The sequence below is a fragment of the Pleurodeles waltl genome, chromosome 11 (genome assembly GCF_031143425.1).
Source record: "Pleurodeles waltl isolate 20211129_DDA chromosome 11, aPleWal1.hap1.20221129, whole genome shotgun sequence".
NCBI lineage: Eukaryota > Metazoa > Chordata > Amphibia > Caudata > Salamandridae > Pleurodeles > Pleurodeles waltl.
Genome location: NC_090450.1, coordinates 925,183,144 through 925,201,927, shown reverse-complemented (window position 1 = coordinate 925,201,927; position 18,784 = coordinate 925,183,144). Strand labels below are relative to the sequence as shown.

General features: G+C 45.1%; 1 protein-coding gene across 8 annotated transcripts in view; it reads left to right on the top strand.

The window, feature by feature from the left end:
• PITPNM2 (phosphatidylinositol transfer protein membrane associated 2) overlaps positions 1–18,784 on the top strand; it is an 832,934-nt gene that overhangs the window by 133,272 nt on the left and 680,878 nt on the right. For all 8 annotated transcript variants that reach the window (XM_069214977.1, XM_069214974.1, XM_069214975.1 and 5 more), the window contains exon 2: positions 8,192–8,297. The gene's annotated coding sequence lies outside the window, so the exon portion shown is untranslated. The remainder of the gene's footprint in view (positions 1–8,191; positions 8,298–18,784) is intronic.

Below are 18,784 nucleotides of genomic sequence, written 5' to 3'. Positions count from 1 at the left end.
GCTTGTTTACGTATTGTTTTGCAGTTCAAATTATCGAAATTGCTTAGGCTGGGGGGGTCCCTGGTTTCCAACTATGACTCAGTGGGAGACCCCGACTTCCAATAATGATTCATTGGGGGTCCCTGGGTTCCAGTAATCATGAAGTGGGGGTCCACAGAAGTCAAAAGATTAAGAACCATAGCTTTAGGGTGAATATACACTTGACAAATACACACACACATTTACCTCTGGAGTCATGATCCTACCCAACCGCGGCCCATTAGGAGTTTTGCCCAAAAGTGCCTTATTTGCCACTGGTCTGGATTTCAAACCAGAAAACTCCAATTTAGTATCTGGTTAATGTTTGGTTTCTAATGATTGGTCTTGAAAATCTCCATTTTGCTTGAAGTCCACAGCAATCACTGTCTCTGTTGGCAGGTACAAGTCTTCCTTTCTTTTGGTCTTCTTTTCTTATTCTTCCTCGTTCGTGTCCTCTTCGCTTCTGCCCTTCCGACCCTGTTCTTTCTTGATGGAGTTCCTTGCCAAGAGGCAAACCACACCTGAGAAGACCAGGTGCACGTTGTCCACACATTGGGACACCTGCGCCCATTGTAAACGCACGGATCAGGTGTGCACTGCTTCTCCTTGCCAACGCATGGTACCTGCACACTTATGATGAGTGGCCATTTTGTCCCCAGGGATTGGTGGTGACAGCCTTTAATAGCTGTTGTCAACCCCCCCCCCCCCCCGGGCTATAGCCCTCCATCTGGTGTGTACTACCAAAGTAATGATAATGGAATCCTTCGTCCGAACAACCTTTCTTGGATCTGATGTGTGCTGCCAGCCGTTTTGATTTGTCAATGCTTGTTTTGTCATGGTTTTTGTAAAACTTTATTGTTAGGGGCGCCACAGGGCCCTCGCTAATAAGAGAACTGGCTAAAAGCAAACGGGGTGCTCCTCTCACACCATCTCCTCCTTCTGAAACGCTAATAGTCACGAAGTGCACTTTTCGAGTACAAGTCATTTCCAAATCGCAGTGTGTTCTCGGTACATGGCAACTTGACTTTTTGCAGTTTCTCTGTTTGCTGCTTTGAGATTATTGCATCGCAGATTTTCTTTGAGATTATTGCATCACAGATTTTGCATTTGCAAAATGGCTTCATGCATCGGATACCTATAGTCACAAAATGTACTGCTACGTATGGCTTAAGGACTTGGTGAAGCTGACCAACCACTGCAAACCACCCCATAGCCTGAGATCAGCTACTGGCAAAAAGTCACCAAAGCACTGTCCACCATGAAGGGCTATAGTGATAAAACCATAAAGTCAACTGGCGTAGGAGCTCAGACTAAGCTCAAGACATCACTGAAGCAAATATACCACAATCAGAGGTTCTGGACAAAAGTTGACACCATCCTCTGCCCCCTGGCCTTCCCAGCCTGGCAAAGAAAAAGAGGGGCAAATAATTAAAGAAGCTGTGAATGCTGCAAACTACAAGATCTACTTCGGCCAACATAGGTTTGACTCATGCTGGTTGCTTAGGATAGCCACAGGAGATATACAATGAATCTAAAAGGGAATGCTTTCCATAGGGTCTACCCTGAAAATGATGCATATATCAAGCCCTCCAGGACCAATGTTGGACACCCCTAGAATAGACTTGCAGCATCCATACTTAGTTCTCCTGTCCACAGAATTTCGAGAACTGACATGCCCTAGATATTTACCCTTGCTGTGCTTGAATGATGCTGACACCCCCACATGGACTGAGAGGACTGATCAGGGTGAACCCACAAATTGTATTTAGTGCGTTAGCTTTGCGAGGCAATTGGCTGTGAGTATTCTGGGGGGAAGGCGAAGGAGTGTGGGGAGACTTGGTGGCATTTATATTGCAATATGTTCGTTGGTTTGTTTATACCGAAAGGCAATAAAAAGATTTGCACCATAGAATAGACTTGCAGTGAAACTGGGAACCCCTCAGGTACAGAAGGAAACAGAAGATCGCCCTGAGACTCACTCCCTTTCATAGAGGTTCTCTTCCAGTGTTCTCTGGTGACCCAAGGAGGCCTACGAGCAACAAGAGACCAGAGAGAAAGAAACTGAACCACTGGGCACCATCTCTAATGCAAGCAAGGCTCAAAGGAAATGAGCACAAAGAAAAGTGGCTTTCAAATGGTCACTGTAAATACATTATGGTTAGGAAATATCAAAGTGGAACTCCAGTGGGGAATAATTTCCGTGTTTTAAAATCCCTTCCTTTCATTAGTGTAAAAGCTTTCAGAGAAAAACATTAGTGTTTCTAAACAGGCATACTAATGCCCATGCTGATGGAGGAGAATGGGCTGTTTCAAGGCGCCCCCATCTTCCTGATCACATCAAAATACCAGCATCCTCTGTGCTGAGGGTCTGCCCTTTGCTGACTAGAACATTAGAAGGGGAAAGGCCGTAGTCACTGTATTGTACTGCACTTTTATAGCGCTTTCTTACATCGTGTCGAGGCCCCAAAGCACTCTTCAACTGTTCGGTTAGATAGACAGCCAATCGTGTGGTGCATGGATAAGGGACAAGTGTTGGTTGCTGTGTTGCACCTATCACAGAGGCAATGCTTAATTTGTAAATAAGAAGGTGCCAGTGCTCAAAGCTCTCCTCTGAAAACGCGGCTGCTGCAGTTAAATGTGCGAACACGGAAAACTGAGGCAGTGTAACCGTAAAGCCATCTCGGGCCTCTTTAATCCATTTACAGCCACCCCCTGTCCCTTCAGCTCACTTATGCAGCTTTCTCCCTTTGTGACGCTTTTTCGTTTTTCTCTTCCGCTAGCTTTCCCATGTGTCTTTTGCTCGCAGTAAAGGCTTGAGGCAGAAAATTAGTGCCGCCCTCAAAAACAACTGATACTCAGCACCGGAAGCCACCAGCACAAATTAAACACTGAACAGAGGCCTACTGGTTAATGGGAACATGGAGATATCTTCAAGACCTTATTGTAAGGCAGAGGTTCCCTGCAGCTTAAAACTCTTTGGCCTTATTCCCAAAGGCTGTAAACATAATAATTTACTCATAGATTCCCAAAAGGATTCCTGGAAGGTGTACATGGATTTACTAGTTTAGATTTCTCCATCACAAGTGCAGAGAAAGTGACGGTACCAGACCCCATGCAAGGGTGGGAAATGGGTGTCACAAGACGTGTCTTGCCTTGTAAGTTTGTAAACACCCAAAGACATGTTGGTCTGTGAGCATTCACAAACTGAAATCAGACCCCTCACCCACCCTGGAAGGGCTGCAAGTCCCCTTCCAGGACTGTAAGGAGAACTGATCACCACCTCTTATTTCCAGATGCTAATGCAACAGAGGTGCTGCTGACGTCATGAAGTGGAGGAGAACTCAGGCGACTGATGTAGTCGTCATTTCAATCAGTCTCAGTTTATCCGGTTTAAAAACAAAGCGAAAACAGTTTTAGAATGCTATTTTAAAAGTGCCCGCTGAGAATCCCTGGCCTCTCCGAATTTAAGTGTTTAAGTGTAAACGTTACAGAACTTGGTGGACGAACTTTCATTTTTAAAAGTACTTCGGGTTTATTAGGCAGGAAGCATACACAACAGCTAGTCCTAAAGTCTATCACGGACCTGGCTTTCCTGGACCTACGATGGACACCCATGTTATAGGTCTGACCACAATGGGCAGGTGACTTTCTTTTACATTGTATCGCTGAGCTCTTAAGCTCCATGAAATTAAGCCTCACGATGACCTTTTTCCTGGGTATGTTTCAGTTTTCCCTTATTGCTTTTCTGGTTTTCTTGAGGCCTTGCATATGTTTTAAGGCTACCAGAAAAATCCATGTCATCAGGACCAGAATATTCTAGTCCAAGACGGTCCTTTTACACATCCTTTTCAGATGTGCTGGTCCAATTGGTGCTGTTTTAAGGTTGAAAGGAACCAAGACAACAGAACTCAATGGTAACCATTTGAAATATGTTTGTGGATTGTATAACACACAAAACTACATATCATAACTAGTGCAGGTTTTAATAGCATTTTGAGACTTGCAGTCCTAATTATGGAGTGCAAATCCCAGAAAAAGAAAATTGGACTGGGTGAGCTACTCATGCATAGAGAGAGATTTTTTTTCTATTAAGGAGTGCTTCTTTCCTTCCCGTGCAGCTTTTGGGCCAATGAATGCCCTTTTAAAGGCGAAACCACATCTGTAAGCTGGAGCCAGCCATCCACGTCTAATGGCCTTGGTGCCTAATTAGAATGAGTGCTGGCAAAGCCATTAGGTCTGGCTTCAATTTGCTAATGCATCCAAACTGCATTTGTGCATGCCTTTGTCTCCCAGCATCACCACAATAAAGTTAGACCTATTGGCTTTGGCAAGGATGACTTTGTTTTAACAGTTGGATCATTCACGCATATGTGTTTGTGTGTCTGTATGTAAACATTTATGTGTACATGTATGTATGACTTGCACTTGATTTCTGACTAAACCATTTTAAAAAGTCTGCTACTTTGAAAAAATTAAAAAGTATCACCACCTGTGTACACTGTGTGTATGAGATAGAGAATTATGATGTGATGGTTCGGTGTACTTTTGAGGTGTAAAATAGTTCCTCATGCATTGCAATGTAAGCTCTTCGTAGGAGCAGAATGATGGAACAGCCAGTAGCATGAGGTGAGAGAGACATTCTCCTTTGGGCAGAGCCAGAGCCCCCTCTATGTATATTTTAAAGACTTTTTAGTAATATGTCGAGCAGACAGGCCACTGTCAAGCCCGCCCTAAAAACATCACCCGTCAGCACACCCTTAACTATATGTGAATTAAAACTGCTTTTCAGAACACTGCCAAGCGTGTTACAACCAGGGCCGGCTTTAGGGCGGTGCGAGTGGTACGGCGGCACGGGGTACTGGCCTGAATTGGGGGCACTGTGTTTAAGTTAAGAAACATGCACACCTGCTGAAAAGTTCCTTGTGCATCCAGCCTTAGGAAGCAATTACAATTTCAAGATAGCTCTTGTGATTAATGTTCCTGCTAGGGAGGGAGATGGGAGTTTTCTCGAGGGGCAGCTTTGACTTGCCATGAAGTAGTGTAAAGGGTTAATGTGCCTGCTGCAAAGAATAGAATGATACTTTGTGTGGATAGCTGAGTGAATTAGTAAAGCCAGCCTATACAAGCACTTTAAAAGAAATGAATGTATGTGAACGGGGGGCTGTGGAGAGATGAGGGGCACATTTGCCCTATGGTAGTGAGGGAATTCGAGGAGGTGGTCATAGGGTGGGGAGTGCAAAAAAGACTGTCACACAGGGCGCCACAAGCGAAAAAGACAGCCCTGATTACAACCCAGTCACAACCAGGGTCAAAAGTACGCCCTGCATGTGCGCATTATTATAGAAGGAAAATGGCCACTAATGGACGCAACTCTTCCATAGCTGCCAGGAGAGGATGGGAGGGAGATCTTTTCATGTACTCTCAGCTACTCTTTTTAGGGGTGAGCGCAAAGCGCTCAGTCCTTCTTCTAATCTCTCTTTAGAGGGATTTTAACCACGCCCATGTTACGTCAGTCACTTTCATTGGTTCGTAGGCTTGCCTTTTAAAATCCGCTTGTTTTAATTCGTGAAAGGCATGCATACGTCATGCCTTTTCCGGTGTTTAGCCCTCCTCAAGAGTACTGGTAAACTACTGGAAAGAGGCTCCATGTTTCCCGTATGGTTTCTGGACTACTTTTTCTCTTTATTTCGCAGCACGATCGCGCTGTGTTTTACACAGCGCAATCGCGCTCATTTTTTTTTTTTTTTCATTTAATGTGGCAAGAAAAGTCCGGTTAGGAGTTTACAACGCTAATAGCTCTAACTCGATGTAATGCGAGACCCGTTGCATTGCAAATGCTTGTTTCATTTACTACTTATCTGAGGTTGGAAACAGCCCTATGGAATTATTGCATGCTTCATCAGCTGTTCAATGATTTAACATCATCAATAAAAATATCACAATATGTAATCAGTGCTCAACAGATGTAATAAATGCAAATCGAGAAGCGGATTATTAAATGTTTGGGTAATACTGCCTTTAATGCTGGCCCTTACATGCACAGCCTACAAAATGACACCCTTGGTAGCTCGGATGCCCTACTCTGCTTTTGTCAAACACTGTGCTTTCTCTCTGTCCTCCCATGTGCACAAAACAGTCGTTAATTACAACATCTGTAGTTTAAGCATGTGCATAAATTACTACTTTTAGGGTTCTCCAAGGCATTTCCTCCAGAAGATAATTCATTTTGGCAGACATGCCGCCCCTTGGTGCACAATTCCTGCACTTTACTGCACTGCCAGCAGCACTTGGCCAGGTCCACCTGGGGGTAACCTCGGTGCTCAGATGTGTGCAGTGAATGCACGGCTACAGTGCTGGAACTCACCTACAGGTACAACTTCCCACATTCTCACCACCGTTTTGCATTAAGGTCATTGGTCACTCGTCTGACTCTCCACCAGGCTCATCCAGTGCGACACATCCGCGTGGAACTTGTCGGTGCATAATGCATACATACTGCGCAAATTCCAATGCAACCTTTGCATGTGTGCTATTCTAGCAATCCACAAGGTTGCATACTACATGGCACTGTCCCACTGTATGTCACACCCACAATGAAGAAACACTTTGTGAGCCTGGTCCTGAGTGCTTAAGGACATGCCCCAATGAGGGGAGCCAGATGGGCTCCCGGTGCTTAATTTGTGCTTGTGTTTTCCTGTGCCCGGCACCGGAACCTATTTGTCAACACTAGCACTAATTAATGAGAATCTACCACATGGTGTCGCTTGGTGGGTAATTTTTAAGCAAAGTTCATTAGTTGAGCATTTAACTTTTTAATATAGTTTAAAAAATTATAAAACTCTGACTAATTTAAACTGAATTTTACAGCAACATGTATTGCCCCAAATACAGTGGACCCATGTGAAATACCTTGGGCCCTAGTACTTAATTAAAAAAAAAATGTAAGCATCGTGGGCTCCAGACTATAGAGCTGATTATGACCTCAGCGGGTGGTTTACACCGTCCGCCAAACTTCCGACAGGGAGATTGCCGCCATAGTGGCTACCTCCCTGCTAGCCTCATTAAGAGTTTCCTGTTAGGTCTGGGGGCAGAAACCTGAGTTTCCACCCACTGGCTTCGCGGGAAACAGCCTACAGCATTGTCTTCGGCTTGTAATCGAGCCGGCGGCAAACCAGACAGTAAACAGTGTGAGGGTGCTGGCCTGGGGGGCCCCTGCACTGCCTATGCCAAGTGCATGGGCAGTGCATGGGCCCCCTGGGGCAGCCAGCACCCGTTCCCTGCCAGCATTTTCATGGCGGTGCTACCGCCATGAAACCGCTGGTGGCGAAGGGGGTTGTAATCCCCAGGGCAGCGCTGCCCTGACATATTAGGAGTGCCGCAACCACCAGACCGTCGGGATCTCCGATCATGGCGGAGCTGACGATTCCCTGGTGGCCCAACTGCCAGGGTTCTAATGTGGCGGTCCGACCGCCATCCACGAGTCTGGCGGTCTACTGACCGCCAGCCTCATAATGAGGGCCTTTGTTTTCAACCAGGAAGTGCTCTTCTGCTTTTAACAAAGTGCTCCCTTAAAACTGTGTGTGTTCCAACTTAATGGTACTCGTTTTATTTAACATGAAATGATAAAAGGCTGAGTAGCCCTGCAGAGTTTGAAAGCTGTGACCATGAGGCCTAATGCGGATCGCTAGAGTAGATGCATTAGTCTACTGACTCACAAGACCATGACCATTTGGATTAAATTATAGGAATCTTCCAGTCCTTGTAGTGCATGTACATATAAAAGGATGGGGCATGGATTCCATGCACAGTTTTAATAGATGATTTTGGAAAGTGTTTACTTATAGTTGCCAAACATGTTTAACTTTACAGAAAACTCCAGCCACCGTCAGCTCTGTATGCATTGCATTCAGAAGGCAGAACACAGCTATCTCTTTTCATCCCACCACAGAGTGTCGGCTTAGTCCGGTGGTGGGCTTCATAAGGTTTATAAGTGATTCTCAGGTCAAAAACATCCTGGACAGACTGATCGTGCCATACGGCTAATCCAGTTGTGCCAGGGCAGAGATGCCCTTTAAAAAGCCTGCCTGAGTTTCAGTGTGTTTCTATCTCTATGTAAGCACGTGCCTGTACTGACAAGTGTACCAACCAAGTGTCCTGTTCTGTATTCTCACAGCTCTTCCAAAATGCTGGTCCATGCCTGGCAATGGCTTTGCCATCGACGTGTGCCCTTCTGATGTCACGCTTCGCCCTCCCACCTACCAACATGCTGTTTACATGAGGTAAGTGCTGACACGCCGATCAGTCCGTGATCTGGTTTGTGGCTTGGATGTGCTGGAAACACCAGTAGAAACGATGCTGCAACTGTGAAGGTGTGTGTGTCCCCTGGGTACCTGCTGCTAACTCGCCTTACAGCGAATGAGTGCTAGCGGTACCCAGAATAACTTCAGTTGCACCTCTCTTTCTCCATGTGCCATACCTGCTTCTTGCAAAGAATATCATTTCCCATTGTTGCATGGTTTATTTTAAGAAAGCCTGACACAATATTGTTCAGTGCGGAGACAGTGTAATTGGAGCCAGACGCATAGTGTGCGCCGAAGGAAATGTGGCAGCTATATTCAGTCCTCCCCAAAAAAAAGGTTTAGCACCAAGTAAACGTCCTTGGGTACAACACTACTGGAACTATAAGGCTGTTGAGGACTGAATTATGTGGCAAGAAAAGGCACATTATGTGGCAAACTATAGCACAGTCGGTGGCAGTATTATTTGTGTTTTTTGTAATTTTTTACAAATTAACCCCTTCTGGTCAAAGTTTCGTCTCGTTTATATCAATATAACACCTGAATAAAGTAATCGTCAAGTGTATGCCAGAGACAGGGGCCTTGGAAGGAGAAAGCCTTACCCTCCTTTGGGAGGTCTCTATGAATTGGATTTGTTAATCTTAATTTTACAATTCAGTATTTTTATGTTGTTTTGAGAAGCAATCCTGCCACCTAATGTGTAGAGTTTTAGAGCAGAAAGATACTTGGTGATAGAGATATATGATATGAGCATGATGTACTGTCAATGTCATAAAAACCACCTTACCAGACTCCACACTTTATGCACAACTGATAGAATAAAGCCAGTCGTTGCGTTCTTTCCAAATCTGGCCAATTACTGTTAAACAATATCTGTTGGACCCAGGGACAAAATCTCCTTCCGTGATGGTAGATGAGGGAGGTCACTGTTGGATCTTCTTCATGTGTCCCATTCTACACGTGGGATGAGGCCCAATAACTAACATTATTGACTGACTGCTTGGTCATTAATACTACATGGCAAGTTTGGACCTTTTCTTCATCACATCCATAATGTCCATATATGTGAAACAGGAGACCGAAATAGCCCTTTAAATTTACCAGAAGTTTTAAGAACCTCCATCAATACCTGAGCCCTCTCTGTAAACTCCAGTGTTTCTCTTTCCTGGGATTCGGGTAAATTGTTTGCGCTCAGTGCTGATCTTGCATCTAGCCAGGCTCCCCTAGCCCCTTAGTGTGAACATTTGGAAACAATAGGGCTATTAAAAAATATCAAGCATCCCACTTATGTAACAGGGCACATGTGCAAACTACATTTTTCCATGCCCAGTGCTGTCAATCAGGGTTGGTTCGTACATCATTGCTCACGAGGTGGACATTTCAAGTGCCTACCTGGGCCCTGGGACGAATGCCTATCTCATGTGATGCTGGTGGCAGTACAGTGTTTCTAGTGCCCCTTAGTCCAGGCAGGATGAAACAATATCTGTTTACGTTCCATGAAGCGACATTTGACCAGGGTGTTAACTCTTTATTTATCCTTGTGACATGCTTCAATGTGTCTCTTGTGCAGAATGTGCCAGGGTGAGCCAGAGCTGAAGCCTCCTGTGACGTCATCATTGGAAGGTTGACCTAGTGCTGGCGTGAGGGAGATAGTTAAACAGTGAGAAGGCTGGGGCTAGGAGTTGAGGAGAGACAATGTGGAGGCCAGAGCTGCAGTCTGTGTGTTTTTTGAAACCGTGTTTCTTAAACAATAATTAATAATTCGTTAAAATCCATCATATAATCATAAATATACATGGAATTAAATATAAAACATTAATAGATCATAATAACTACTACACGTATATAGTGAACATATACCATGTATCCAGCCTCATGGCAGTGAGAACGTAGATTACAACCCAAATCAATGTACTATAATCTTATCAACCTCAGAAGGATGAAAAACGAAGTGCATCTGCTTTGATTGAAACCTGTCACCTCTAGTTTATACAAAGCTCTCTACAGTGGATGCATTAGTCCACTGACATATCTTAACTTTGATTAATTAAACAATGTTGCAGCTTCTCTCAATGTCTTAGTTTCACAAAAGCACTTGTGGCTACGGGAAGTTGCAGTACAGGAGTCCACTCTAGAGCAACCCTCACATGCTTTATGAATCAGCCCAGCAAAGAGGGTGCAGTCCTTTCTGATTGTATTAACTGTGTAGGAAAGTTCCCTGAATTTCCCCATTTAATATATTATAGGGCCGAATTTCGAATGCGCGTAAGAGTACTGCGGAAGTTGTAGTTTACATACTCTAAAATGCCTTTGCGAATAGTCCTCGTAGTATTTTTCAGCCTGGAGTGTCACTCCCTGAGACGGCTGGCACTCAGAAGGCTGCTTTGTACTGATGCCAGGGCTCTGCACTTGCTGCTTGGCTTGTCTCAGCAGTGCCAGGCGTGCAGGGACAGGGCTTTCGAAAATCTCTTTCCAAACTCAGGAAACTTTTATGCTTGAGCTCGATGCCTGGGAACAACAGCCCTGGCTACTGTGGGTTGACTTTGGTGATAAGTGAGCCCAGATAAGAGCTGTTATCTGCTCCAGCATATTGACATAGACTTGTGAAAGATATGTTGCACTGCGTTCCGCGCTTCCGCTCAGTTTATTGGCAGCACTTACTTCACAAGTGCCTCAGGCAGGGAATTTACTGCCATTATAGGCTGGAGGCATCGCTCATCTAACGCTATTGGCTGTTTTGGAGGTATCCTTCCGCCTACACTCCAGTATCTTGCGCTGAACTGAAAGAAGGACTTCATTACAACAGCTGCCCTGTGTGTCCACTCCTACTGGCTGCCATCCATATATTTCGCTCTAATGTGCTAACTCTGACCTGTTGGCTTTTCTAATACTTATTTTTAATTTTCAACCGCCCTCTCGGTTGGAGAAAGCTGTTTGAATGATACCCATGGCTTTTTGCAAACTTATGCAAACTTGAGATGTGGGCTAGCAGCTGCCTCGGTACCGCCATCTGCTCTTGGTAACAACAGTCACTAACATTGCCTTTGGGCTTGCTGGGGACATGCATATGCTTTCAGTGGGATATGAAGCAAACTCCAGTCTTTTATTTTGGTGCTGGATGGAACAGGCTGGATCCAAGCTGAAATGTTCAGTGCAATTTAAAAATAAATATGTTTGTAAGAGATGTGTTTTGCATTTTTAAGACATGCTTCTTGTGGTATTTAAATCAGGAAGTGCTTTATAAAAACAGAATTCACATGCAACTAGAGATATTATAAACTGTTAGGTGCCGACTAACTACATGTCGTTTCCAAATAAACCATGCAAAAACTAGGACTTTAAGTAGGATAAAAAAGTGGAATGAAAAAAGTGGAGGTTTCTAAAAGGGGCATGGCCTATATAATTAAGGGCGTGGCTTAAACATGTAAGCTACATTTCTGTGATTCGCATAGTGTGCAACCCAACCAATACTTTGGTTTCTCGCTGTGTTTTGTGTTATTGCACCCAGATATGTAATGCAACAGCTGGCATACACCTAAACCTAGTCAGAACTATTGACTTTGTCAAAGGTTGTTAGCTGTTGCAGCTGAATGAGTAACAACAATGATTTTTTAAAATAATTAATATTGAAAATGTTTCAGTTTTGAAACAATGAGACCACGGATAAAGCATTACTGAGGCCTGTGGAAGGGGTGTACAGAGTGTCTCAGTGGCTCCTGTTATGTTCACTTGATGTTAGATGTACACACTCTCTCTCCACGCCTTCTCCGGCTGCATACCTCACACCTCATCTCTTTCCCCTCCAGCCCTCACTGTACTCTGTCCTGAATGCACGTCCATGCACATCCTTCACTGCACCCCCGAACATGAAGCTTTCACCTTGTAAATATTTTGACAGATGTGTACCTCACTCACACTTATTTGTGCAGAATAATAGTTGCAATTGGAATATGTGCCAGTTGTTCCGCTCTCTGCAGAGAGGCCAAGGACTGGATGACAATGAATTCTGAACACCTTTTTGACCCACTGACAGGCACTGTGAGAAACTCGCTCTCAACTCCAGACTTCTCCATCGTGGCCCGGAGTAAACACCTTTGCCCGTATTACATATCAGGTGCAAGGTTCATGTTTGCGCCATGGTGCGACTTTAAACTGGTGCGCCAGGCACAAACATGAACAGTGCGCCAGATTACAATAAATGCTTCGCCCTCAGGGCAGCCATTACCTTAGCTGCCCTGGGGCAATGCATTCAGTACATCACCGAGTGGCTGCTTTAATCGGACACTCCATGTTTTACTGTAAAGTCCGCAACTGATGGCACTTTAGAGAGGGAACAGAAATCCCCTTGCAGGTGGGTGCATTGAGTGACTGCACCCAGTGGCAGCGGGATGCCTGGAGGGTCCATGGGACCCACTTCATCCCCTCCCAAGTGGTCCCAGTGAACCTCCTAACGGCCTCTTTGTGTCCACGTCCATAATATGGTGTGGGCACAAAAGTAAAGAGATTGCCACATTTGCATGAGGCCACGTCCCCTTGCGAATGAGGGAATGCCCACTTGAGATAACGCTCAGGCTACGTGTGCCAGTGCTATTAGTATCAGAGTAGGAACTGAACAAGCGTCTGTTGCCCCTTCTGTAATAGCAAAGTGCCCTGAAGGCACAAAGCGGGTGGACACGCCATTGCACCCCTAGAGCAGTTGTGTTATATGGCCCCTGGAGATGACTCTGTTCAGAGTGTGCACTATAGAACAATTTTATGTTTCACGAACAAAAATCCAGAAACCTGCATCCTGGAAAAGCTAATACTCTTAGGGAATGTAATATTACGTAAAATGTGAAATAGGACCAGAAACTAAATTGCTGACTTGGATTACCTAAACATGTTTTACATTCATTTTTCATTTTTCAGAAGTTGATCCTTGTTTTTTTGCCATTACAGTTAAGGACATAAACAGAGGGCTCAATAGGGACCTGTTTCAATGTCTGTTTTAATTGCTAACGAGTCTGAGTTCCAAAGGGACCTGGTCCACTTAAAGTACTAGCAAAAACAAATGGTTTTAAAGTATGATTAAAAAACTTTTATTTTGTATTGCTTATTTAGAACTGCTGACAGGTCCCCTGCAACAAAACTGTCCACCAGGGCTGTGAAACCTGCCTCACCCTGCCAGCCCACCAAAATGCCCAGAAGCCTGTCCAGACTTGTTAAAAGGTTTTTAAAACATAGCAGTTGCCTGAATTACTCTGGATGTTTTTGTTAATTTTATCTGGGGGTATGGGCAGTGCTTAATTTGTAAACCAGTAGGTGCAGGGTCCCAAATGTTTTCTTAGAGGTTTGCCACTGGTGCTTCTGACAGCCGGGATTGCCTAATAACAAGACTGCCAAGTCTCAATTCCACCTCCTATCTCTTTCTCCACCGCCTACACTGTTGGCCTCCCTATCTCAGTTTGGCAGGTTCTTTTAATTCCTGCGGCCTCCCTTTGTAACTGTTAATTTTCTCTTCCTCCTCCCGACTCTCTTTTTTTCCCTTTTGCTTTGGATCTAAGTCTGATGATGAAAAATAAGTCCTGGTCCCCACAAATGACTGCTGGTGCCCACCACCTGCAACCACTGGCACACATTACGCATTAGTTTTGGAAGCATAACACTTGCTCCAGTGCTAAACATTATTCTCCACAGAGTTATTGTATGTTGGTCGTTTTGTAGTGCTTTATACTACTCTAATGTTTACTCTCAGTCCCGAGGAGAGGTGGGAAAGTGGAACCATGAGAAGGAAATTGAGGAACAAGCTAGAGAGAATGGATAAGGAATGATATAGTAGAAAACACCTTCTCCAATTCACTAGTAATACACTTTGCAGAAGAATAGTGCATTGTGGGTAAGAGGTCTTCAGCATGTGGTCGGAATCCGAGGTGGAAGGGCTGGAGGTCAGAGACCTAAAGATGATCAAATGTATTAATTGTGACGTACATCATGTAAACCTTTTATGTATGTTTGATATAACCAATGAACATTCTTATCAGGGCCTGCCTTTTGAATGGGCGAGCTGGGCCCAGGACCGGGGCGCCAATATTCGGAGGGGCGAAGCAGGGAGCTGCCTGACTTAATATCATGTAAACCGCAGCGTGCCCAACCCACCTGGTCAATCAACCAATCAGTACTTGTAGAGCATGGCTAATCACCCGTGGGGGTATCCAGGCGCTGGGTGGCTGGGCTTGGTCAAAGAGCTGGGTCTTGAGTCTCTTCCTGAACTCCGTCAGTGAGGGTGATGTTTGGAGCTGAGAGGGATGGCGTTCCAGGACTTGGTGAGGTGGGGGAGGGAGAGGCCTCCGCTGTGGCTACACCGGATGCGCGTTGTCTGTACAAGGGTGAGGGAGGCAGAGCGAAGGTTTCTGGAGGTAGTTGGAAGTTCAGGTGGTGGTTCATGTATGCTTGTCCTGGGTCGTGGAGGAATTTCTAGGCACGGCAGTAGTTTGAATTGGCATCTTTTCTGGACTGGGAGCCATTGGAGGTTCCTCCGGTGTTGGGTGATGTGGGTCTGTTTGGGCAGGTTGACGATCAATCTGGCTGCCGAATTCTGTATCGTCTAGAGCCTTATCATGAGATCGTGGTTGGTTTCTGCATACAGTGCGTGGCTGTAGTCGAGACGACTGGTGATTAGGGCTTGCGTGACTATTTTTCTTGTGATTATGGGGAGCCATTTGAAGATTCTCCGGAGCATGGGGAGAGTATGGAAGCGGGCAGCGGAGACTGCGTTGTTCTGTCGTTTCATGGTAAGTTTGCTGTGCAGGATGATGCCCCGGTTGTGGACGTGCTCTTTTGGCGTGGGGTTGGGTCTGAATTCAGCAGGCCACCAGGTATCGTTCCAGAGGGAGGGATGGCTGCCAAAGATCAGAACTTCAGCCGTGGCCGTGTTGAGCTTCAAACAACACAGACAAGTCTGAATTGGGTCCTGTTAAAACGTTTGTAATCAGCCCTTAAAGCACCTCAGCAAAATTGTTAGCACCCCATCAACCACCTGCCCTTCTCCCATCTTTCTCGGACCTCCTGCCGTCACACCGCGACGACCACCCATCCCCACAGAAAATAACATGCTTTTTTTGGCCAGGGCGCTGTCGCAGTCAATATGATTTAGGGCTGGCCTTTATTGTTATATCTTTCAGTGTGGTCATACGTTCCTCTTCTCCGTTCCCACTCTGTCCCCGCCCATTTCCCCCCACTCCCCTCGCTATTGGTACAACCTTGGAAGTTTGAAGAGGCCATGTTCTGGTGTTGTTCTAATGCTGTGCCGATCTCTCTCTTCTATCTGAGTGAAACCTCATTTATTAAAATACTAAACATGGAGACGTGAGTAAGATTGAAATTATCTATTTTAGATGGTGTGAGAGAGACTGCTTGCGGACACGGGTCGGGAGCTTGTGTGACGCAGAGCCTGCTAACCACAGCACCGGCCGCCTGACCACAATAAACAAATTAACCTTGTACCGAAGCCAAGGCAGGCCCCGTTGCTGGGCGAGGAAACGCAGCGCCCCGGTTTATTTCAGTATAAATGTTTTGGATGGAATTTGAAATTTATGGATAAACAAGTCTCTAGTGTTGTGAGAAGAGGAGCCCGCGTGAGGTCACACACTGAGGCGGAAGCAGCGCTGTGATGGCTCCCCTCCAAAAGTTCTAAATGAGGACATCTCATACGATGCAGACGCACCAGGGCCCCGATTCACAAAGTTTTTTTGTGCACGTAATTGGCTTGCTTTGCCATGGAAATTTCCTGCTCCACGATACCAGAGTCAGGGGACACGTCTGCTCGCAGGTCGAAAGTATTAAAGGGGCAATATGTGAGTGCGGCTTATTGTCTGCTCTAGTAATTCTGTTGACTAGGGGTGGGGCGGGGGCGTACCTGCCCCATTTCAACTTTAAAGGGAGAGTACCTGCACTTCTCAGTGGGGCTCGAAGTTTTAATGGGATAGAGCCATCACTTCTCATTGGGAGCTTAACTACTTTTAATGAGAGTATCGGCACTTCTCAGTAGCACACAAGTACTCTGGGGTAATGAGTGCCTGCACTTGTTAAATTTTAAAGGGAGAGTACCTGCACTTTCCAGTGGGGTTCGATATTTTAATAGGATAGCAACAGTGCTTCTCATTAGGGCTTAAATACTTGTAATGAGAGAGTATCAGCACTTCTCAGTAGCACACTAGTACTCCAGTGCAATGAGTGCCTACACTTGTTTAATATTAAAGGGAGAGTACTTGCACTTCTTAGTGGGGGGGGTTCAACATTTTAATGGGACAGCAACAGCTCTTCTCACTGGGGCTTAAATACTTGTAATGAGAGAGCATCAGCACTTCTCAGTAGCACACAGGTACTCTGGGGAAATGAGGTGCCTGCACTTCTTGAATTCCATTTCAACCACTGGACAGGGGCATTTGTAGGAAGGGGACACAGCAAAGTTACTGCACAAACCTGTACGTTTTTTGTGTGTTTGTGAACTTTTTTTCAAGTCACGTCGCACATTAGCAACTCGACAATCCCTAGTACTAGGTGCTGTGCAAAAACCGGCCATTAACATCAGGTAAGTACTCCTTACCTTTTAAGATCCAGGTGTGGCTTCTTGTTCTTGTGACACAAACTGGACCGAAGAGAGAAATGCACTTCCTAGATTCCATCACGAGTCAAAGTTTCACAGAGTAGAATCAACCCCTTTGTGATGTGGTGTTAACAGGTCTTCTTAGCTCTCGCCTTCTTGCAAGAGATCAGTTGCATCCAATATACACTTAAAGTGAGCTTTTGGTCCAGGATTCAGTGACTAACTTATCTGTCTCCATTATCTGCTCCTAACTTATTATACTTTTCTCCCTATTCTTATATATTGTCCCATCACAGGAGCATTTTGGATTCACTGTGTTTTGATTGGATGAGTTGTATCCTTTCATTGATGATGTCAGTACCTTGCGGTGCACTAGGGACTATTTTCTCTCCTCTCTCCTCTCTTTTTGCTCTGCCTGCGTACGCCCCACTTTTTCACCCCCCCCCCATTTATTTATGTAAAGATCTGCTCTCCCCAGGTGTCACAGAAGAGACCTATAAGCTTTGCAAATTCTCTATTTTTTTAGTTTTCTTCCTCTGATGCTTTGGTGATGCGTGCAGGCTCTAGGGCGGCCCTTCTGCTTTGGCTGGCTCGCGCTTCCTCTCTTCCATTCTCTTTTTTACACAACTCGTCCTCTGATTAAGGGTTAGTAAATTAGGCCATTGATTGGTGGCCGAATCCTTGGAAGCCATTTCTAACGAGGTTTGCTGCTAGGCCTGTCTATAGTAATTACATTGGTAGCGGGCTAGCGACCATACTTTATTATTTTACATACGGTTAAGAGGATTAGTGGGACCTCATCTGGTCTATTAATGTCACATGCGTTGGTACAATAAATGGATACACTTGTCAGTTCCTGGCCATGGTTCGGGTGGGTGAGCGGCCATTTTACAAAGGACCTTACATGGTCCACAATTGGCCCTTGTATGCTGCTCTTTGCTGTCATAGATAGGACACTTGGCCTGTGCGGTGCACAATTAGCTGCAACCCCACAATTGTGCAGTTTCCTCCTTCAGACAGCTCTTGTGCACTACTGCTCAAGGAGCAGTGCTTGGTCTGAAATAGGTACATAGGGCCTGATCCACCAACATGGGTCTGCTGTTCTGAGCTGTGCCGGATGTGCCATTGTTGGGGGGGTCTTGCACATCCCACCTCCAGGCCTTAAAATATGCTGCTTGTGAACAAGCAGGTCACTTGGGTGGCAAAGGGAACACAATTTAAACTAGACATTCTCCTGCGGATTGGCAGTATTGTCAGATTTTTTTTTTTTTGTGAATCCCTAAAAAAAGGTGGAAATGTACCTAGCCATCAGAGTAAACACACCATGAGTAGTTGTTCGACGTTTGGAAACTAGTTTGAGAATAGGGCAAACACACTTTTCTTCATATGTAGTTTTGTTTTCTTGTGTAAGAGATTTTAGTAGTCATTAAGGAAAGCAAGAATTAGCATTTGAATTGCATTTCCATCTTTACATCATCTTGGTTACCTAATATTCTTGACTTCACTCCCCCCATCCTTGATACATAATCATCAAATACATTTATTTGCCGCTCAGTGTCTTCACTTTAGTGGTTTGTGGGCCCGCTGGGGGGCAATGTTTCTTCAGACCCATATCCATTCCTATCCGAAACATCTTGTCTAGGGAGTGAGAAATTTGCATAATTTGTATTTGCGCAATTATGCTAAATTTCAGGAAAATGACATGCAATTATGCAAAACCAGCATTTGGAGCTATATTTTAGTGCAAAATGTGCCCTCAAGTCTATTTTGGATGCAAGGACGCGTTTCATGCTAAAAAGTAGCCCAAAACACATCAGAGCCACAAACAGCAGCCACTCACGTTCTGGTCATTTGTGTTGTTCACGTGCGTTCACACTTAATTTTT